Source organism: Heptranchias perlo, chromosome 6, assembly GCF_035084215.1.
Source record: "Heptranchias perlo isolate sHepPer1 chromosome 6, sHepPer1.hap1, whole genome shotgun sequence".
NCBI classification, from domain to species: Eukaryota; Metazoa; Chordata; class Chondrichthyes; order Hexanchiformes; family Hexanchidae; genus Heptranchias; species Heptranchias perlo.
Genome location: NC_090330.1, coordinates 10,309,882 through 10,333,956, shown reverse-complemented (window position 1 = coordinate 10,333,956; position 24,075 = coordinate 10,309,882). Strand labels below are relative to the sequence as shown.

At 44.9% G+C, this 24,075-nt stretch overlaps 1 long non-coding RNA gene across 3 annotated transcripts; it reads left to right on the top strand.

The window, feature by feature from the left end:
- The first annotated feature begins 1,659 nt into the window (after positions 1 to 1,659).
- LOC137322449 (uncharacterized) lies at positions 1,660 to 18,708 on the top strand. Of its 3 annotated transcripts, none has more exons than XR_010963130.1 (3): positions 1,660 to 2,391; positions 15,923 to 15,974; positions 17,988 to 18,708. It is a non-coding gene; the product is annotated as an uncharacterized lncRNA (long non-coding RNA). The 3 variants fall into 3 exon arrangements; XR_010963128.1 differs by having other exon boundaries at positions 1,660 to 2,487; XR_010963129.1 differs by having other exon boundaries at positions 1,660 to 2,502.
- The last annotated feature ends 5,367 nt before the right edge of the window (positions 18,709 to 24,075 follow it).

Below are 24,075 nucleotides of genomic sequence, written 5' to 3'. Positions count from 1 at the left end.
ACAGTCCCGACACACAGCCTGTACTGACATTTCTAGTTTTTATTTATTTAATCAGAAGTTTATTTCTATTTATATCTGATGTAAGTCCTCCATATTGGTGGTCAAGTTAGTTGCGATCGTCAACATGTTTTAAGCTTCAATGAACTCTGTGCAATGGAAGGGAGCAAGGGAGTACATTAAATGATCTGGGCATGGAAAATCAGGTACGGTTCCCACCTATAATTGCTACACATCGACCGCCACTGGAAATATTGGAGTGCCGATGCCAGGTAAGGATATGATCAGGATGGGTTATGATGTCCCCCACTGTCAAATAGCCTACATGAAAGAAAGACTTGCATTTATATAGTATATTGCATGACCTCAGGAGGTCCCAAAGTATTTTTTGAAGTGTAGTCACTGTTGTAATGTAGGAAACACAGCAGCCAATTTGCACACAGCAAGCTCCCCCGATCAGCAATGTGATAATGACCAGATAATCTGTTTTTTTAGTGATGTTGGTTGAGGGATAAATATTGGCCAGGACACTCACTAACAAGGAATGTCACTCACTATCAAGGCTTGCACAATAATGTCCACTTGGGTGAAATACCAGAGGAATCCCAGTTCCCGTGGAACTGTAGAACAGTGAGGAAATTAATGCTATCAGGAGAGAAGGGAAGAAATTGAAGGAAAAAATCAGGAGAGAAAATTGGAAAGAAAATGTTTTGTCATGGTCATCACCTAATTATTACTTCTTGATTTACTTTGTTTTCTGTTCTTTTCAACACTGCTGCGCCTTCCACAATGGGCCAGCGAAACTGCAGACATTAGCAGACATTCAACTAGGCTTGTCAATATAAGACATGTCTATTTCCTTGGAACTCACAGTAATTTTTTAAAAATTCGTTCACAGGATGTGGGCGTCGCTGGTGAGGCCAGCATTTATTGCCCATCCCTAATTGCCCTCGAGAAGGTGGTGGTGAGCCGCCTTCTTGAACCGCTGCAGTCCGTGTGGTGACGGTTCTCCCACAGTGCTGTTAGGAAGGGAGTTCCAGGATTTTGACCCAGCGACAATGAAGGAACGGCGATATATTTCCAAGTCGGGATGGTGTGTGACTTGGAGGGGAACGTGCAGGTGGTGTTGTTCCCATGTGCCTGCTGCTCTTGTCCTTCTAGGTGGTAGAGGTCGCGGGTTTGGGAGGTGCTGTCGAAGAAGCCTTGGCGAGTTGCTGCAATGCATCCTGTGGATGGTAATGTATTGATAATGACTGCAGTTTCGCTGGCAACAATTAACCAGTATTAATTATTACAGAGCTGCAAGTATGGTACAGCAAATTGACTTTTAGTTTATCGGGACACATCAACCAGTACATCAGTGATCAGTCCAGCTTCAACAGGAAAAGAGAATTATTGGAACTTGTGCTGCCTTGTACTTTGCGCTATCATATATTGACAATGAGCAAACAGAATTTGCAAATAAATGACTAGCTCAGCTCGACCCAATGTCACTGTACTGGAGTACATTGACTTGATAATTATATTTTGGTAACTTCACAGAGATAGGAAAATCAATTTTTGTGTTTGACGCCATGTTAGTTTGGTGCCAAAGCTTAAACACACAATCATTGCAAGTACTGTGTGTGACAGTGAGTTGGCACATTATGGGTGTGAGAGGCAAGCAGCCCGCACATAAAGCGGGAGCAGAGAGAGTGGCAGGAGCGGACTTGGGTGTGAGAGGCGAACGGTCCACACATAAAGTGGGAGCGGAGAGAGGCAGGAGTGGACCTGGGTGTGAGAGGCGAGTGACCCACATATGGAGTGGGAGTGGACAGCTGCAGGAGTCAACGTGGGTGTGAGAGGCGAGTGGCCCACACCTAAAGTGGGAGCGGAGAGAGAGCAGGAGCGGACATGGGTGTGAGAGGCGAGTGGCCCACACATGGCGCAGGAGCGGAGAGAGGCAGGAGTGGACGTGGGTGTGAGAGGCGAGTGGCCCACACATGGCGCAGGAGCGGAGAGAGGCAGGAGTGGACATGGGTGTGAGAGGCGAGTGGCCCACACATGGCGCGGGAGTGGAGAGAGGCAGGAGTGGACGTGGGTGTGAGAGGCGAGTGGCCCACACATAAAGTGGAAACGGAGAGAGGCAGGAGTGGACGTGGGTGTGAGAGGCAAGTGGCCCACACATGGCGCGGGAGCGGAGAGAGGCAGGAGTGGACATGGGTGTGAGAGGCGAGTGGCCCACACATGGCGCAGGAGCGGAGAGAGGCAGGAGTGGACATGGGTGTGAGAGGCAAGTGGCCCACACATGGCGCGGGAGCGGAGAGAGGCAGGAGTGGACCTGGGTGTGAGAGGTGAGTGGCCCACACATGGCGCGGGAGCGGAGAGAGGCAGGAGTGGACATGGGTGTGAGAGGCAAGTGGCCCACACATGGCGCGGGAGCGGAGAGAGAGCAGGAGCGGACATGGGAATTCAAAAGAAAAGACCAAAAGTGATGTCACTGGAAAGCAGGTAGGTGATTGGCTGGTGAGTATTACTAATTAAATATATAAAACAAGGCGAGATAGAGATGGCAGGGCAGGTGGTGTGTTGTAACTGCAGCATGTGGGAGTTGGTGTAGAGCAGCGAGATCCCAAACAACCACATCTGCGGTAAGTGTCTGCAACTCGAGGAACTTCAGCTTAGAGTTGTTGAGAGCTGGAGTCTGAGTTGCAGACATTGCGATGCATCAGGGAGGGGGAGTTACCTGGACACTTTGATCCAGGAAGCAGTCACACCTCTTAGGTTAGGTAGTGGTTTAGATTTGGTCAATGGTCAGGGACAGGAGGATGTGACTGTGAGTCAGGCAGGTAAGGGGACCAAGGATGCAGTGGTGGAGAAGCCTTAGCCTTTGCCCTTGTCCAATAGGCACAAGGTACTTGCTACCTGTGCGGATGAGAACAAAGACTGCAGGGAGAATGGGCAATTTGACCAGGGCACCGTGGTACTGGAGGCCATTCAAGTGGCCATTGACATGAAGGCAGCATTTGACCGAGTGTGGCACCAAGGACCCCTAGTAAAATTGAAGTCAATGGGACTCAGGGGGAAAACTCTTCAGTTGCTGGAGTCATACCTAGCACAAAGGAAGATGGTAGTGGTTGTTGGAGGCCAATCATCTCAGCCCAAGGACATTGCTGCAGGAGTTCCTCAGGGCAGTGTCCTAGGCCCAACCATCTTCAGCTGCTTCATCAATGACCTTCCCTCCATCATTAGGTCAGAAATGGGGATGTTCGCTGATGATTGCACAGTGTTCAGTTCCATTCGCAACCCCTCAGATAATGAAGCAGCCCGAGCCAGCATGCAGCAGGACCTGGACAACATCCAGGCTTGGGCTCATGAGTGGCAAGTAACATTCGTGCCAGACAAGTGCCAGGCAATGACCATCTCCAACAAGAGAGAGTCTTACCACCTCCCCTTGACATTCAACGGCATTACCATCGCCGAATCCCCCACCATCAACATCCTGGGGGTCACCATTGACCAGAAACTTAACTGGACCAGCCATATAAATACTGTGGCTACAAGAGCAGGTCAGAGGCTGGGTATTCTGTGGCAAGTGACTCACCTCCTGATTCCCCAAGTCCCCAAAGCCTTTCCACCATCTACAAGGCACAAGTCGGGAGTGTGATGGAATACTCTCCACTTGCCTGGGTGAGTGCAGCTCCAACAACACTCAAGAAGCTCGACACCATCCAGGACAAAGCAGCCCGCTTGATTGGCACCCCATCCACCACCCTAAACATTCACTCCCTTCACCACTGGCGCACAGTGGCTGCAGTGTGTACCATCCACAGGATGCACTGCAGCAAATCGCCAAGGCTTCTTCAACAGCACCTCCCAAACCCGCGACCTCTACCACCTAGAAGGACAAGGGCAGCATGCACATGGGAAGAACACCACCTGCACGTTCCCCTCCAAGTCACACACCATCCCGACTTGGAAATATATCGCCATTCCTTCATCGTTGCTGGATCAAAATCCTGGAACTCCCTTCCTAACAGCACTGTGGGAGAACCTTCACCACACGGACTGCAGCGGTTCAAGAAGGCGGCTCACCACCACCTTCTCAAGGGCAATTAGGGATGGGCAATAAATGCTGACCTCGCCAGCGACGCCCACGTCCCATGAACGAATAAAAAAAACCTACCTGAGCCAAGTGCAAATTGGCATAGGGACAAATAGATCAGAGAGTTAAATGTGTGGCTCAAAGAGTGGTGTGGGAGACAGGGGTTTCAATTCATGGGGCACTGGCACCAGTACTGGGAAAAGAGGGAGTTGTTCCGTTGGGACAGGCTCCACTTAAACCGGGCTGAACCAGAGTCCTGGCGAATCGAATAACTAGGGTGGTATATAGGGCTTTAAACTAAAAAGGGGGAGGGAAGGTTCAGGGTAAATTTATAATCTAAAGAGAAAAGGCAAGACCATAGAACAGTGTAGTGATTTGGGTAAAGATAAGCAGAGTGTGTCAGGAAGGGACAGAGAGTTTAACGGTAATAGTACATCAGTGAATAAGGTCAAGCCAGGGAAAAATCGTAAAAAGTTAAAATTAAAGGTGCTTTATCTGAATGCATGAAGCAAGATAGATGAATTGTTGGCACAAATAGAGATAAATGGGTTTGATCTAGTAGCCATTACTGAGACATGGTTGCAAGGTGACCAAGGTTGGGAACTAAACATTCTAGGGTACTTGACTATTTGGAAAGACAGACAAAATAGAAAAGTGTGTGGGGGGGTGGGTAGCCCTGATAATAAAGGATGACATAAAGACTGTAGTGAGAAAAGATCTTGGCTCGGAAGATCAGGAAGTAGGACTTTAATCTTCTTATAGACTGGGCATATCAAATTGGCAAAAATAGTTTGGAGAACAAGTTCATGGAAAGCATTTGAGACAGTTTCCTAGAACAATACATCGTGGAACCAACCAGGGAACAGGCTATTTTAGATTTTGTCTTGTGTAATGAGAAAGGGTTAATTAGTATTCTCATAGTAAGGGATCCTCTGGGGAAGAGTGATCGTAATATGATAGAATTTCACATTGAACAAATATTTTGTATCTATCTTCACAGTAGAGGACACAAACAACATACCAGAAATAGTGGGGTACCAAGGGTCTAACAAGAGTGAGGAACTTAAAGTAATTAATATTAGTAAAGAAAAAGTACTGGAGAAATTAATGGAACTAAAAGCCGACAAATCCCCAGGACCTGATGGCCTACATCCTAGGGTTCTAAAAGAGGTAGCTGCAGAGATAGTGGATGCATTGGTTGTGATCTTCCAAAATTCCCTAGATTCTAAAACGGTCTCAATGGATTAGAAGGCAGCAAATGTAACACCATTATTTAAGAAAGGAGGGAGGGAGAAAACAGGGAACTACAGGCCAGTTAGCCTGACATCAGTAGTTGGAAAAATGCTGGAATCTATTATTAAGAACGTAGTATCGGGCACTTAGAAAATCATAATATGATTAGGCAGAGTCAACACAGTTTTATGAAAGGGAAATCATGTTTGACAAATCCATCAGAGTTTTTTGAGGATGTAACTAGCAGGGTAGATAAAGGGGAACCGGTCGATGTAGTATATTTGGATTTTCAAAAAGCATTCGATAAGATGCCACACAACAGGTTGTTACACAAGATAAGGGCTCATGGGGTTGGGGGTAATATATTAGCAGGGATAGAGGATTGGTTAATGGACAGAAAACAGAGAGTAGGGATAAACGGTTCATTTTCCGGTTGGCAGGATGTAACTAGTGGGGTGCTGCAAGGATCGGTACTTGGGCCTCAGCTATTTACAATCTATATTAATGACTTAGATGAAGGGATCGAGTGTAATGTATTCAAGTTTGCTGACAATACAAAGCTGGGTGGGAAAGTAAGCTGTGAGGAGGACACAGAGTCTGCAAAGGGATATAGACAGGTTACGTGAGTGGGCAAGAACATGGCAGATGGAGTAGAATGTGGAGAAATGTGAGGTTATTCACTTTAGTAGGAAGAATAGAAAAGCAGAATATTTTTAAAATGGTGAGAAACTATTAAATGTTGGCGTTCAGAGCGATTTGGTTGTCCTTGTACACGATACACCGAAAGTTAACATGCAGGTACAGCAAGCAATTAGGAAGGCAAATGGTATGTTGGCCTTTATTACAAGAGGGTTGGAGTACAAGAGTAAGGAAGTCTTGCTGCAATTGTACAGGTATTTGGTGAGACCACACCTGGAGTACTATGTAGAGTTTTGGTCTCCTTACCTAAGGAAGGATATACTTGCCTTAGAGACAGTGCAACAAAGGTTCACTAGATTGACTCCTAGGATGAGAGGATTGTCCCATGATGAGAGATTGAGTAGAATGGGCCTGTACTCTCTGGAACTTAGAAGAATGAGAAATGATCTCATTGAAACATATAAGATTCTGAGAGAGCATGACAGGGTAGATGCTGTGAGGCTGTTTCCCCTGGCTGGAGAGTCTAGAACTAAAGGCTGTAGTCTCAGGATAAGGGGTCAGCCATTAAGGACAGAAATGAGGAGAAATCTCTTCATCAGAGATTTGTGAATCTTTGGAATTCCCTACCCCAGGGGGTTGTGGATGCTCAGTCGTTGAGTATATTCAAGACTGAGATCGATAGATTTTTGGACTCTAGGGGAATCAAGAGATATGGGGATTGGGCGGGAAAGTGAAGTTGAGGTTGAAGATCAACCATGATCTTATTGAATGGCGGAGCAGGCTCGAGGGGCCTGATACTCCTGCTCCTATTTCTTATGTTCTTATCCTTCCACCTCTGAGTCTTTGGTTTGAATCCAATTCAAATTAATAGGATGATAGGCAGTTTCTCTCTCTTTCTCTCTTTCTTTCTCTTTCTCTCTTTCTCTTTCTATCTCTCCCCCTCCCTACTAGTTGAAAAGAGTACCAATTATTTGAGTGGTCTCAACCCAATTCCTGGGTGCAAAGTCACATCACAAAACTGTATGTACTTCATTGCAAATTGAGAATGATTCAGCTGGTTCACTCAAAGAACTTAAATGAAAAAAGAATTCAAGAGAGAAAACTATAAAATAATTTCTTAATAGTTATCACCTAAGCACTACGGATATGACCATGTAATCTGGGCTGATGCAGTGCTGAGAGGTTCTGTCTTTTGGATGAGCATCTCATGGGTCCCAACATGAGCAACAGCAGACTTCCAGTAACTAGGGGAGCACTTTGTAGGAGCTGGAAGCTTCTTAGAAGAAATACACCATGGGTTGATACTTGGGTAAGAAAAGAATGGAAGGCAATTATTGGGTTGGGAATTAAATTCATCACCTTGTCATTTTGGTCTGTGATGTGGTTTTCTAGCTGCTCCTGAGTCTGTATTGTCAGTGTGTCATTGATATGGAAGTTGGCTGAATGTTTCACTGTTCTTTAATGCAGGATTAAGGGATTGTTGGAGGATATTCAACTGCCTCTGCCTCTGCCACTTCCCTCCATTCCCCTTTACCACTTCCCTCCCTTCCCCTTTACCACTTCCCTCCATTCCCCTTTACCACTTCCCTCCCTTCCCCTTTACCACTTCCCTCCATTCCCCTTTACCACTTCCCTCCCTTCCCCATTACCACTTCCCTCCCTTCCCCTTTACCACTTCCCTCCATTCCCCTTTACCACTTCCCTCCCTTCCCCATTACCACTTCCCTCCCTTCTCCATTACCACTTCCCTCCATTCCCCTTTACCACTTCCCTCCATTCCCCTTTACCACTTCCCTCCCTTCCTCTAGCCCACCAAGCCAAACATCCCCCATGCTTCCCCCCCTGCCCTAGCCCTGAACTCACACCTTTCTCTACTCTCGCTCCTATCTCCCCGAGCTCATCTTGACCATGAGACCCACCTCCTGTTCCCTTGATCCTATTCTCACCAAACTGCTGACCACCCAACTTCCCTTCCTGGCCCCCACGTTAGCTGATATTGTTAACGGTTCCCTCTCCTCAGGTATTGTCCCCCTCCACCTCAAACCTTCCATCATCACCCCCTCCTCAAAAAACCCACCCTTGACCCCTCTGTTCTTGCAAACTACCACCCCATCTTCAACCTCCCTTTCCTCTCCAAAGACCATGAACGTGTTGTCGCCTCCCAAATCCGTGCCCATCCTTCCCGCAACTCCATATTTGAATCCCTCCAATCAGGTTTCCACCCCTGCCATAGTACTGAAATGACCCTTATCAAAGTCACAAATGACATCCTATGTGACTGTGACCATGGTAAACTATCCCTCCTCATCCTTCTTGATCTGTCTGCAGCCTTTGATATGGTTGACCACATCATCCTCCTCCAACGCCTCTCCTCTGATGTCCAGCTGGGTGGGACTGTGCTCCCCTGGTTCCATTCGTATCTATCCAGTCGTAGCTAGACAATCGCCTTCAATGGCTTCTCCCCACTCCTGCACCGTTACCTCTGGAGTCCCCCAAGGATCTATCCTTGGACCCCTCCTATTTCTCATCTACATGCTGCCCCTCCGTGACATCATCCGAAAATACGTCAGATTCCACATGTATGCTGACAACACCCAGCTCTACCTCACCACCACCTCCCTCGAGCCCTCCACTGTCTCTTATTTGTCACACTGCTTATCCGACATCCAGCACTGGATAAGTAAAAATTTCCTCCAACTAAATATTGGGAAGACCAAAGCCATTGTCTTCGATCTCTGCCACAAACTCTGTTCCCTAGCCACCGACTCCATCCTTCTCCTTGTCCACTGTCTGAGGCTGAATCAGACTATTCGCAACCTTGGCATCCTATTTGACCCTGAGATGAGCTTCTGACCATAAATCCGCTCCATCGCCAAGACCGCCTACTTCCACCTCCGTAATATCACCTTTCTCCGCCCTTGCCTCAGCTTATTTGCAGCTGCAACCTTCATCCATGCCTTTGTTACCTCTAGACTTGACTATCCCAATGCTCTCCTGGCCAACCTCCCATCTTTCACCCTCCATAAATTTGAGCTCATCCAAAACTCTGCTGCCCGTATCCTAACTCGCACCAAGTTGCGTTCACCCATCACCCCTGTGCTCACTGAACTACATTGGTTCCCGGCCCAGGAATGCCTCGATTTAAAAATTCTCATCCTTGTTTTCAAATCCATCCATAGCCTCACCCCCTCCCTGTCTCAGTAACCTCCTCCAGCCCTACAACCCTCCGAGATCTATGTGCTCCTCCAATTCTTGCCTCTTGCGCATCCCTAATTTCAACCGCTCCGCCATTAGTGTCCGTGCCTTCAGCTGCCTAGGCCCTAAGCACTGGAATTCCCTCCCTAAGCCTCTCCACCTTTCTACCTCTCTCTCCTTCTTTAAGACGCTCCTTAAAATCTACCTCTTTGACCAAACTTTTGGTCACCTGACCTAATATCTCCAGATGTGGCTCGGTGTCAAATCTTGTTTGAAAATCGCTCCTCTGAAGTGCCTTGAGACCTTTTACTATGTTAGAGATACAAAAAAATGCAAGTTATTGTTGTTGTACCAAGGACCGTTTTTAATGAAACACACACCCCATGTACTAAATTTAATATATGGTCGGTGTTCCAGTTAGCATGCTAATTTACAAAACCAATAATGGTAAATATGATTGATGTATCCCTTCACATGAATTTTTCATTTTGTCCTGAACCACTTTCCATCTATAATAATGCAGTAACTGATAAAATGGTCATTTAAAACCTTATCTATGCAGTACTGTTTCTATGCCAGAAGATGGTGATGTTGTAAATAGTTCAGGTCAATAGTTACAATCTTACCGTATTGTTCACTTTCAAATACTAAAGCCTACAAATTATAACAACTACTACAACTACCACTCTCGTGTGGCAAGAGAGGCAATTACCAATGTTCAAATGACCCAAATCCGGATTGGTCACCCAGCGTTTTTTAAAGTCCATTCTCAGAATATGGGCATCACTGGCAAGGTCGGCATTTATTGCCCATCCAAAGAAATATGTTTACACAGAGGGTTCTTGACACATGGAATGCTTTGCCACAGGGAGTGGTTGAGGCAGAGATCATGACAGCTTTCATAGCAAAATTGGATAAATATTTGAAGCAGAGGAAGATACTGGGCAAAGGGAAGAGAGGGTTAAAGTGGGATTAGTTTTGAATTACTCCAGCAAAGATCCAGCACGGACACAATGGGCTGAATGGCCTCCTCCTTGGCTGTAAACTTCAATGGTAATAAGTGTGGAATAAATCCATAGCTCTGACCTGCAGATGAGTCAAAGGTAGACATAGCTTACATTTCCACATGCTCCTCATGTCAAGACAACTTCCCAGAGTGCTTTGCAAGCAAGCAAAAGGTGCCCAATATACAGAAAAAAGGTAGAGAAAAGGAGTTGACAAGGGGGAGGCCAAAGGCTGGCATAAAGAGTGGTTTTGAAGGCAGACCAGGAGGTAGCAAGAAGAAAAGATTTTGGGAGAGATTTCCATCGGGCAGACCAGCCACTGATGATGGAGCAAAGGGAATGGGAAATGAACAGTAATCTGGATTCAGAGGAGTGGAGGGTGGGTGCGGGGATATACAGCTGGAGGTGATTGCCATGCTAGGGTGGAGTGAGGCTGTGGAGAGATTGGAAAATAAAGACGAGGATCATGAAGACTGACAACAGAGCAGTGTAACTTTCAACGGTATCCAGTCTCACAAAAGAGAGTGGACAGAAAAGGAGATGGTGTCACCATACGTATGTATATCATAGCATAGAAGGAGGCCATTCAGCCCACTGTGCCTGTGTTGGCTCTTTGAAAGAGCTGTCCAATTTAGTCCCACATCCCAACTTTTTCCCCGTTTCCCTGCAAATTAGTCCAGTACATGTCCAATTGCCTTTTGAAAGTACCTATGGAATCTGCTTTCACCACCCTTTCAGGTAGTGCATTCCAGATCTTAGCAACTTGCTGAGTGAAAAAATTTCCACTGATTTCCTACCAAGTTCTTTTGCCAATTATTTTAAATCTATGACCTCTGGCTACTGACCCACTTGCCAGAGGAAACAGTTTCTCCCTACTTGCTCTATCAAAAGCCTCATAATTTTGAATATCTCTATTAGGCCTCCGCTTAAACTTCTCTGCTCTAAGGAGAACAATTCCGGGTTCTCCAGTCTCTCCACATAACTGAAGTTTCACATCCCTGGTACTTTCCTGGTAAACCTCCTCTGTACCCTCTCCAAGGCCTTGATATCCTCCCTAAAGTGTGTTGCCAAGTGTGTACACAATACTAACCAGTGATTTGTAAAGGATTAGCATGACTTCCTTGTTTTTGTATTCAATGCCCCTATTACAAAGCCAAGTATCCCATACACTTGCCCTTCCACCTTCAAAGATTTGTGAATATGCATCTCCAGGTCCCTCTGCTCTTGCACCCCCCTCAAAATATTACCATTCAGATTATACTGCCTCTCCAGGTTGTTCCTCCCCATATGCATCACTTCGCACTTATCTGCATTAAATTGCATCTGCCATGTGTCTGCCCATTTCACCAGTCTGTCTATGTCAGGGTCACCTGGGAGGTAAATGGAGTCATTCCTATGGTAGAAAGCTACAAGACACACAGACTTGGTTCATGCACTGTCATTTCTAATATGAACAATTCCAGGCAAACACTTGGGATATATCTATAGATCTCCATTTCAGCACAAGAAGGAAGACAGGTCGCTTTCTGAAGAGGTATGAGGATATACGAAAACAGGACATTGTTTTAATGGGGAAGTCAGGAAAATCCAAGTCAGAAATGACATTCTCTGCGACTGTGATGGTGCTACATTATCCCTCTTCTCAACCTCTCTGTTCAACTGTTTGCCAATACTCTCTGTATTCACATCTGGGACAGTTTCTCAGCTTCCACTTGGTCATATTTTCACCAGTCTTTGCCAAAAGAGCTTTTGCTTGATTTAGGGTACGCCAAAATTCCTTTGAGGTCAGTGCCTGGATGGAGTTGTTCTAAAGGAACCAAGTTCTCCAAGAGTATCGGTATTAAGATTAAAAGGAGAGAAAATTCCTAGTGCTTTAGAAATATCCCAAAGCTTACAGATCACTTATTTCAAAAGTGCAATCATTGTTATATAGGCAAAGGTTACAGCACATAGATCCCACAAATGGCAAGGATATGAACAATCAGTTCATTTTGAATAGTTTCTAGGATGAATGTTGGCCAAGACACGGGAGATCTCCATGCTCCTCTTCAAATTGTGCCATCCATTACAGCAGGTAGACAGGCTTCAGCTTAATGTCCCATCTAAAAGACACACTTTGAGCAGTATTCAATACTAGCATTGGAGTATCAGTCTAGATTATGTGATCAAATTCTGGAGTGGGGCTTGAACCCAGAACCATCTGACGCAGAGGTGAGAGTATTACCAACTGGGCCAAGCTAACACAAGCTATTTGATTGTTTGAGCAACAGAGCCAATGCTCCATAATGGAACCTTTATCAAACTGACAGTACCCCTTGCTGGGGGCCGTGTTAGTAGCAATCGTGTTGATATGCTTGTGTTAAATTCTTTTGTTCACTATTTGTTAAAATAGAGGACAGAGAGATTTCATACAAACTCCATTCAGAAATCTAAGCACTAGAACACTGGGTGGGGGGGGTGAGGTAGGGGGAAGAATACAGAGGTTACTTGGTTCACGCACTGTCTGCTGTGTGTCTACAGTGTATGTACCTGCTATATAAAGTCAAAATGATATTTCTTCCTGTTACAGCAAGTCAGAATGAAAAGTCGTGACCTGGTAAACTCCACAGCAGCCTTCCTTGTTTGCACGGATTGTGACAGTGTTAGAATGTGTACTTTGTGCCTTTACCATTTGTGTTTGTTAATTAAATAAACGCAAAAACATTACCAAAAAAGGTATTTTAGCCATTTACACAGCAATTGCACAAGAAGAACATTAACACAGAGATCATTAAAGGGAAAAGTCAGTCTAAGGAAAGTAATTTTTATTCCAAAGTACTGCTCCATGTCCCCTTTCACCATCATCCTTCTCCTGGGCCAGGGCCACATCACTCCCACCACTCTGCTGGCCAGCAGGTTGTTGAGCAGATCTGTGACGCGTTGTGAGGCCACAGCTAAAGTATCTGTCTGCCTGCTTAAGGCGGCAGACATGTAGGCATCCAGAGTCCGCATGGCCGTTGTCAGGGCCTGAATGGACTCATTTGAGAGCCGTGCTTGAAGCACAATGGAGGCTGCCACTCTCTCCATTCCTGCACTTACCTGCGCCACCAATCCACTAGCGATGGAGTTGGACTCCTCCATCCTCTCCGCTATTGTGGAGAGTGTGGGTGGCGCTTTTTCCAGTACCTCGCAAAGTTGCTGCTGCACCTCTAGCATTCTCATTCTCAACGATGGCCCCCGGGGTTCAGCATCTATGTTCAGCTGAGCAGAGCTTGCAGAGGAGTGCCCCCCCCAGACGCGGATTCTCCACGGCTGCCCCTGCCATCAGTGTCTGCTCGTACAAACTTGTGAGTGGTGAATCACCAGATGACAACCTAACTAACTGTCTAACATAACCTACCGAAGTGCCAGTATCTGCGCTGGTGCGTGGCTGTATGTCAGAAGGAATGAAATCCTCTGAGGAATCGCTTTCTTCCATCGCGGCTCCTTCCTCTTGAAGGCATGAAGACCCCAGAAGACAACAGAAGCCGATATTAATTAGTCATTGGAAAATTGACAGTCCTTCCACTGACCATACTGAGGTCCGGATTAGTTCAATCATTGATAAAATCAATTCATCATGTGTGTGAAGGATGTTAAAGTTCTGTCACAGCCATCTGCAGTTGCTAGTCTCTCCATCTCTGACGGATAGGCATGCAACGGTGCGACTGATCTCCATGGTCTCCTCCTCTGCATCTGTCAGCTAGACTATTTGTGGTGGTCCACCTCCAGTTTTGCTCCTCTCCCTTACATTTTGCGCTCTCTTCTCCAACAAGGGGAGAAAGAACAGACCTGTGAGTGACTGAAGGCGACATCTTTACCCGATGGATACGTTGCTTTCGGTGAGGCTGACAATGAAACAGATGCATCAGAGGGTGACTATCAGACAGATATATCACATTGCATCACGATTGGGGTGAGTGGCAGTGGTGGGTGCACAAATGGGGAGATGAGGAAGTGCATAGAAAGTGAAGGTCGGTTGATGCTGAAACTCAAGTGGGTGTGAAGAGTGATGTGATGAAGTAGGCATGCCAACACAGAGTTGCATTTCACAGGATGTGGGTGAATCTGTAAATGCACTCACTTTTCTTAACCTGTTTAGGTCATTAAACCGCTTCCTGTACTGAACCCAAGACCTGGGCACCATGCTCCTATTGGTGACAGATCCAGACTTCTTTCTCCCATTGTTTGGGTAAATCACCTCTCTCGTGCTTCTCACTGCAGCCAGTAGTACATCTAGGGAGGCATCAATAAATCTAAGTGCTGCCTTTGCTTTCCTGGACTCCATTTCTCTTTCAAAATCCATTCTTGGACTGGCCCTTTAAATAGTGAGCTTTAAATCATGACATTCGGGAGTGCAGTAGGCCCGCTGGGCAGCCTGGAGATGCGAAACCCGGAAGCAAAAATAATTGCCTGCAATCGAGTTGCGATCGCAGATTTAAACAAGCCACACCTGACTTCCGAATTCCCCACATGCAAATCTACCCACCCACTGAGCTCCGAGCTCCAAGTTAAAATCATGCTCTCACCCTTGAAGGGAGATCACTATTAAATCTAGTTACAATTATTTAGAATTAGTGATGATGTGAAGATGCAGGTGATGGACTGGGGTGGACAAATGTAGGGAATCTTACAACACCAGGTTATAGTCCAACAGTCCAAAACATTAGATTTAGTGATGATACAATAACTAATATACAATCACTATAAACAAAAAGGACTGATTTTCTTAGAATTCTGTAGAAGCCAATAGATCTAAAGATATATTAATACTAAAAAAAATACCTTGTAAGGTATTTGTTGTTGACGAATAGCATTTTTCTGAACTTTCCTCAGTAACTTCTTCACTTATGGAAATGAAACCTATAAAAGAATCTGATACACCTTTAGAGGCAGTTGAAGAACAACAATGAGAACTTGCATTTATGTAGCACGTTTAACATACAAGACATTGCAAGGCACTTTACAAAGGAATAATAAAACAAACAAATTCAAAGCCATGGGAGAGAATGTAGGAAAGGTGAGTGAAGGCTGGATCAAACAGTGAAGTGGAGAGATGGAGAGATTTAGGGAAGGAGTTCCAGAGAGTCGGGCCAAGGTGGCTGAAAACTTTGGCACTAGTGGTAAGGCGAAGGGAGGGGCAGGGGTGGGGAGGGAAACAGAAACGAGAGTTGGAAGTTTAAAGAGCTTGGGAGTGAATGTGTGGCAGGAGGGGGTGCCAGGACAATGAGAGATTTGAATTGAAATTGATTGCAGAGAGCCAGTGAGGATGGGGATAACAGACGAGAAGGATTTACTGCAGGACAGGATGCAAGCCACAGAAAGAGAAACGAAAGGATGAGAGGTGAAAGGAAAAGTCCCATAGTATAAGACAGTGCCAATGTGGAATAAAATAGAGGAAAAGCACGGAATAAATTTTACCTCATTCATCCAGGTGATGTCAAGCTTGGGTTTTAAACACCCATGAATTGTAGGAGGAAGGAAAGACTGAGGCAAGTAAAGAATCCCACAGAACGAGTAAGAGTAAGATGGCATGACGAGCCTTCAACACATTGAAGTTGCGGGGAGCAGGACGACTGCGTAGGATGGTATATTAAGAGCTTATGAGGAGCTAGGGAAGGAAGTTTAGAGGAGCAATGATCATAGCAGTAAAATAAAAAGAGAGACGAGAAAGTTTATGACAGAAAGAGTGAAGTTGCAGGCTAGAGGTGAGGGAAAGATCACTAATCAGCTCTTCTTGCAACCTATCCAGGTGTGTGAGCAGAACATCCCCAGATAAACACATCAAGACTACTTTCAAGCTGGTGGGTTGATTTCTTTTTCAACTTAGTCTAAAGCGAAAAAGATAATAGCCTTGAAAATTCATAGCACTTCTGGCATTCTCCTGCCGTAACTTTGGTAGGTCTTTATCTCAAGAGATTTGGAGTACAAAAGTGAGGAAGTGATGCTTCAGTTATACAGAGCCTTGGTCAGACCCCAACTGGAGTACTGCATTCAGCTTTGAGCACTGAATCTCAGGAAGTATATATTGGCTTTGGAGAGGATGTAGCACAGATTCACCAGAATGATACCAGGGCTTAAGGGGTTAAATTATGAGGACAGTTTGCATTAACTTGGTTTGTAGTCCCTTGAGTTTAGAAGGTCGAATGATGATCTAATCAAGGTATTTAAAATGGTAAGGCATTTGATAGGGTAGATACAGAGAAAAGATTTCCCCTGGTGGTGAAATATTATTTCACACAAAGGGTGGTGGGAATCTGGAACCCACTCCCCAATAGGTTGTGGATATTGGCTGAATTGAAATTTTCAAGACAGAGTTCGATAGATTTTTGTTAGGTAAGGGTATCAAGGAGGATGGAGCATTGGCGAATAAATGGAGTTGAGGTATAGATCCGCTATAATCTAATTGAATGGCGGAACAAACTCAAGGGGTCCAATGCCCTACCCCTGTTCCCGGTTCCACAGAAATGAAACTATAAAAAAGTTTTCTTACCTTTTTGTGGATGGCCTCTAGCGGTCCCTTTAAATACCGTTGATAGGCCGCTGAAGACCCGGAACAATTGAGCAGAGTGTGGGCGGCACAAGTTCCGCCCATTTGATGACCAATTTTACATTGGGGCCTTACACTCGGCTTTAGGACCCCAATTTGCATATGTATGGTGCTTAACGCCTTTTCAGGTGGATGCCCTGCACACATAGAGGTTGCTGGCTTCCAATTTGGCAGCCAGCACACTTCCGGGGAAGATTGGACACCGGAGATTTGACCCAAAATTCATCCCCCTAACATTGAATTTTTTTTTGCCCAAAAAATGGGCGCAACAATGTTCAGTTGATTGACGGTCATGTAATGTTAGATGGCACAATGTTATGCCCACTGGAGTACAAATTGAACGGTAACATTAAATGGTCGTTTAGGGCAAAGCAGAGAGAGCTTTATCGTGCATTGAACTATGCTATGGCTGATATGACAATCTTCCATTCCCTAGTGCTGATATTTCTCAATTTGATGGTTCAGTAGATTTCTCCAGTGAGTAGATGAACAAAACAGATCAAGAAAGACCCAGGTTTGATCCCTGGTCTGTGCTGAGTTATTAATATACTGACAATAGATATGTTACCCATTGAGTGGAGTGACCCTGGATTAGATATGGGGAAATCGGCCCTGGTTTTCACCCATTGTTATTCAGTGAACCCTTCATGGAAGTGCACATTGTTGTGGCTATCAGGTAGACAGAATCAAGCTCAGCTTTGATTCTCCAGTGATTTAATAGCCTGCTAACAGTCTCTGTCAAGGCTAATGTTAGGGGCGTGAAATTCGTCTTGGACAATAGCGCAAAATGGATGACAGCGCAAAACGGACGATAGCGCACCGGCAGCAAGGTTTTACAGTCCACCTGATTTCCTTTTCCATTGACTTGCACCCCCATGAAAGGATGGCCATTTGGGGCAAGATACTGGTGGGTGTGACAAGCGTTTATGGAACTGACCCCCAATATGGAGTCAACACTTTCATGAGCGGAAAGAAGGGGAAGGAAGAAAAACCAACAACAACAAAAAAACCCTACATTTCTAAGATTTGATTAAGATGTTTTTGAGGAAGTTCTACAGTGACTGTATGATATGTGTATAATTCTGCAATCCTTAGGCTCTGCAACTTTTCTGTGGTTTTTAGTGGATTAGTTTAAAACCCACATGTGGCTTACCATAATCCCCTGACCTAATGGAAAAGAACATTTCAAGCCTGATTTCCGATTAGCTGTTTTTTTTAAGTGTTTCTTTTAATTACTGATTAATTAACTGAATTTATGTGGCTGCAGTATGTACCATCTACAGGAGCAACTCACCAAGTTCTCTTTCACAAGACCTTCAAGCTCTACGACCTCTACCGCTGAGGATAAGAGCCGCAGTATCGTGGGAACACCATCACCTCCAAGTTCCCCACCAAGCTACACACCGTCCTGCCTTGGATATATTGTCACTGGCTTAAAATCCTGGAGACCCTGCCTGACACCATCATGGAAGTACCATCAGCACAAAGTCCACAGAGCTTCTCAGGGCAATCTTCTCAGAACAGTGAAGATTACAAAGTTGATTACAAGGTTGATTTGATAAAGGTGTTTAAAATTATGAAGGGATGGGACAGACTAGATAGCAACAGACTGTTTTGATTGATTAAGGGATCCAGAATGAGGGGATATAGATATCAGATTGAATGTGAGAGATTTAGGACAGAGAGCAGGAGAGACCTTTTTACAGAGAGTTGTGAGGCTGTGGAATGCACTATTGGAGTTAGTGCTTGAAGGAGAGACCATATACGTACAGGAAGGAACGTAGGAGCATAGGAATAGATTGGATAGGTGGTTGAAGAAAAGATAAAAGAACAGGGGGCACAGGGGATTAGGACTACTGCTCATGTGGGGGATAAACACCGACATGGACTGGTTGGACTGAATGGTCTGTTTCCGTGTTGTAATTTCTATGTAATTTTATATAAAGGAACAAATCACATGTAAAGGAATATTTACACATTAAATCTTTCATACACTACAACTCTTGTAATACTCTCTGGACACACCTTTATTTGAAGGAATACTAGTGATGCCAGACTTGCAGCTCTTCTGTACCTAATGCAGTCAAATATGGATGACCTGGCATTCAGGGTTCTGAATATATTGCAGACCAATGCATCAACCTATTGGTGGGCTAGGCGTTTGCTGCTCTGTCCAGCTAAAGGCATGTACTCAGTTCCATGCAAATGCACGCTTATGTAACATGGGAACAGGAGTAGGCCATTCAACCCCTCGAGTCTGTTCCACCATTCAATTAGATCATGGCTGATCTGTACCTCAACTCCATTCACCTGCCTTTGATCTATATCTTGGAGGACGGGATAGTGAGCCACATATCCAAGCTTGCCGAAGACGCAAAGATAGGCAGCATTGAGCAGTGTAGATGGAAGCATAAAATTACAGAGAGATATTAATAGATTAAGTGAATGGGTAAAACTGTGGCAAATGGATTTCAATGTGGGCAAATGTGAAGTCATCCACTTTGGACCTAAAACGGATAGATCAGAGTACTTTCTAGAAGGTGAAAAGCTCGAAACAGTGGAGGTCCAAAGAGACTTAAGGGTCCATGTACACAGATCATTAAAATGTCATAGACAGGTACAGAAAATAATCAAAAAGGCTAATGGAAAGCTGGGCTTTATATCTAGAGGACTAGAATAAAAGGGGTTGAAGTTATGCTACAGCTATACAAAGCCCTGGTTAGACCATACCTGGAGTACAGTGTTCAGTTCTGGGCACCGCACCTTCGGAAGGATATATTGTCCTTGGAGGGAGTGCAACGCAGATTTATTAGAATGATACCTGGTCTCCAAGGGGTTAAATTACAAGAGAGATTACACAAACTAGGGTTGTGTTCCCTGGAATTTAGAAGATTAAGGGGTGATTTGATCGAAGTTTTCAAAGTATTTTGGGGAACTGATCGGGTAGATAGAGAGAAACTATTTTCACTGTTTGGGGAGTCTAGGACTAGGGGACACAGCCTAAAAATTAGAGCCAGGACTTCCAGGAGTGAAGTTAGGAAACACTTCTACACGCAAAGGGTGGTAGAAGTTTGGAACTCTCTTCTGCAAACGGCAGTTGATGCTCGGTCAATTGTTAATTTTAAATCTGAGATTGATAGATTTTTTTTAACCAAAGATATTAAGGGATATGAGGCTAAGGCAGGTGTATGGAGTTAGGTCACAGATCAGCCACGATCTCATTAAACAGTGGAACAGTCTCGAGGGGCTAAATGGCCTACTTCTGTTCCTATGTTCCGATATCCCTTGATACCCTTACCTAAACAAAACCTATCGATCTCAGTGTTGAACATTTCAGTTGACCCAGCATCCACAGCCTTTTCGGGGAAGAGAGTTCCAGATTTCCACCACCCTTTGTGCGATAAGAGCAAACAGACAATCAATGCGATGTTGACGACCAATATGTTTCCATTTCTAAACAGCTTTAATGTGTTTTTAGAGGCTGGCTGGGTTCAAAGCCTCAAAGTATCAGTTGGGGAAATTTTTAATCTTTAGGTGATTTATTTTGAAGTTCCCAGACTGTCGCAACACATCATGATGTCAAACTTTTAATGCGGTCTGTCAAGCTCATTGAAACAGTTCTCTGCCTTGCAAATCGGCATAGAGCAGGAAGCACTGCAGCAGGTAACAATCCAAAATCTGGGAGCTCGGTGTACAAAGCTGTCACTATCTCATCAATAAGGCAAAATCTTAAAAGGCTAAATAATATAAAACCCTCTAATCAGATACAATTGTAACACAAAGGTCTTAAAATTATGCTGTGCAAATATTATCGGTGTGCGAAAACGGAGACCTGGCTCAAAAAAGGGCAGGATTGGTAACTAAATATCCCTGGATACAAGGTGTTCAGGAAAGGTAGGGAAGGAAAGAAAGGAGGGGGGGTGGGTGGTGGCAGTATTGATTAAGGAGAATATTGGAGTGCTAGAGAGAGAGGATGTCCTGGAGGGATCAAGGACAGAATCTATTTGGTTAAAGCTAAGAAACGATAGAGGTGCCATTACACTACAGGGTGTATTCTATAGCCCACCAACTAGTGGGAAGGATATAGAGGAGCAAATTTGCTGGGAAATTACAGAGAGGTGCAAAAGCCATAGAGTAGTGATAACGGGGGACTTCAACTATCCCAATATAAACTGTGATAGTAATAATACAAGGGGCAAAGAGGGGGAGGAATTTTTGAAGTGTGTGGAGGGGAACTTTTGTGACCAGCACACTTCCAGCCCAATGAGGAAGGAGGCATTGCTAGATTTGGTTCTGGGAAATGAGGCTGGCCAAGTGGAGCAAGTGTCAGCGGGGGAAATTTAGGGAACAGCGATCATAATATCATAAGGTTTAGAATAGCTATGGAAAAGGACATGGACCGCTCTAAAGTAAAAATACTCAATTGGAGGAGGGCCAATTTCAGTGGGATGAGAACAGATCTGGCCCGGGTAAATTGGAATCAAAGATTGGCAGGCAGAACTGTAATTGAACAATGGGAGGCCTTTAAAGAGAAGATGGTTTGGGTACAGTCTAGGCACATTCCCGAGGGAGAAAAGTAGGGCAACTAAAGGCAGAGCTCCCTGGATGACAAAAGAGATAGAGAGTAAGATGAAATGGAAAAAAGGGCATATGACAGATGTCAGGTTGATAACACAAGTGACAACCAGGCTGAATATAGAAAGTTCAGAGGGAGAGTGAAAAATGAAATAAGAGGGGCAAAGAGAGAGTATGAGAATAGACTGGCGGCCTGCATAAAAGGGAATCCAAAAGTCTTCTACAGGCATATAAACAGTAAATGGGTAATAAGTGGTGGGGTGGAGCTGATTAGGGACCAAAAAAAAAATCTATTCATGGAGGCAGAGGGGATGGCCGAGGTACTAAATGAATACTGTGCATCTGTCTTTATCGAGGCAGAAGATGCTGCCAGAATCTCAGTAAAGGAAGATGTAGTTGAGATACTGAATGGGCTAAAAATAAATAAAGAGGAGGTACTGGAAAGGCTAGCTGTACTTAAAGTCGAAAAGTCACCGGTCCGGATGGGATGCATCCAAGATTGCTGAGGGAAGTAAGGTTGGAAATTGCAAAGGTACTGGCCAAAATCTTCCAAATATCTGTAGATACGGGGGTGGTTCTAGAGGACTGGAGAATTGCAAATGTTGCACCCTTGTTCAAAAAAGGGTGTAAGGATAAACCCAGCAACTATAGGCCAGTCAATTTAACCTTAGTGGTGGAGGAACTTTTAGAAACGATAATCCAGGACAGAATTAACAATCACTTGAACAAGTGTGGATTGATTAGGGAAAGCCAGCACAGATTTGTTAAAGGCAAATTGTGTTTAACTAACTTGATTGAGTTTTTTGATGAGGTAACAGAGAGGCTAGATGAGGGCAATGCAGTTAATGTGGTGTGTATGGACTTTCAAAAGGCGTTTGATAAAGTGCCACATAATAGGCTTGTCATCAAAATTGAAGCCCATGGAATAAAAGGGGCAGTAGCAACATGGATACAGAATTGGCTAAGTAACAGGAAACAGAGAGTAGTGATGAACGATTGTTTTTCTGAATGGAGGGAGGTGTACAGTGGTGTTCCCCAGGACTCGGTACCAGGACCACTGCTTTTCTTGATATACACTAATAGAGTTGTGTATAAAAGAACAATTTTAAAATTTGCAGATGACACAAAACTTGGTAGTGTAGTGAACAGTGAGAGGGGTAGTGATAGACTTCAAGAGGTGGCATGGGCGGACACGTGGCAGTTGAAAATTAACGCAGAAAAATGAGAGGATACATTTCAGTAGGAAGAATGTGGAGAGGCAATATAAACTAAAGGGCACAATACTAAAAGGGGTACAGGAACAGAGAGATATGGGGGTATATGTACACAAATTGTTGAAGGTGGCAGGGTAGTTTGAGAAAGCAGTTAAAATAGCATACGGGATCCTGGGCTTTATAAATAGAGGCATAGAGTATAAAAGCAAGGAAGTCATGATGAACCTTTATAAAATACTGGTTTGGCCACAGCTGGAGTATTTTTTCCAGTTCTGGGCATCGCACTTTAGGAAAGATGTGAAGGCCTTAGAGAGGGTGCAGAAGAGATACTAGAATGAATTCAGGGATGAGGGGCTTTAGTTACGTGGATAGACTGGAGAAGCTGGTGTTGTTCTCCATGGAACAGAGACGGTTGCAAGGAGATTTGATAGAGGTATTCTAAATCATGAAGGGTCTAGACAGAGTAGATAGGGAGAAATTGTTCCCATTGGCGGAAGGGTCTAGAACCAGAGGACATAGATATAAGGTGATTGGCAAAAGAACCAAAGGCAACATGAGGAAAAACATTTTTACACAGCGAGTGGTTAGGATCTGGAATGCACTGCCCGAGGGGGTGGTGGAGGCAGATTCAATCATGGATAAATACTTGTAAGGAAAAAATTTGCAGGGCTATGGGGATAGTGCGGGGGAATGGGACTAGCTGGATTGCTCTTGCATTGAGCCAGCACGGACTCAATGGGCCGAATGGCCTCCTTCCGTGGGATAACCTTTCTATGATTCTATGATTATCGGACAAATGTTTTACCTGTTGGATGAAATTCTTTTGTCTACTATTTTAATTGAGGCTTTAGCCTGTTTTAAATAATCTTCTCCTAAGGAAACGTTCATGCAGTTTGATTTTAAGATCATGAAGTCATATGTGAATCAAGAACCGATTTACATGTTTAAACATATAATAAACGTACTTTCCGCCTGGTAGCCTAGTGGTTATGGTACCTGGGCTAACAACCCAAAGGACCTGAGTTCAGATCCCACCATGAATTCAATGGTCATGATTTTGATCTTGAGCTGGGAAGAGAGCCGAGGGGAAGATTTTCAGATGTAAAACCAGGAAGGTAAGTTGGCGTGCTGCAATCTGCGACCGCGACCTTAGTGAGGATAACATTACTTCCGGGCTTTGATCCCGGCAGCCGGCCTGATTGACAGGCTGGCTGGCTGTCGGGCAGGATGGCCTGCGGTAGCAGGCCACAGCCGGGGATTGGATGGAGGGAGGGAGGGATCATGGGCGGGGGGGGGGAACATTGGCGGGTGGGTGTTCTGATGTCGGGACTTGGAGATCGGAGGGGTCTGATGCCAGGTAAAGATCGGAGGTCGCTCGAAGAGGTTCGAGAACTGAAGATGAGATCGCAGGTCAGGTGAAGAGTCGGAGGTAGGTGGGGGCCACCATCTTGGGGGATGGGAGGGTGTCCAGCCAATCGTGGGGATCCTGTCATCCAGGTGAGCTTGTTAGGTCTGGATGAAGCATTCCTGCTCCTCTGGGCCCACAACCAATGCAATAAAGGCACT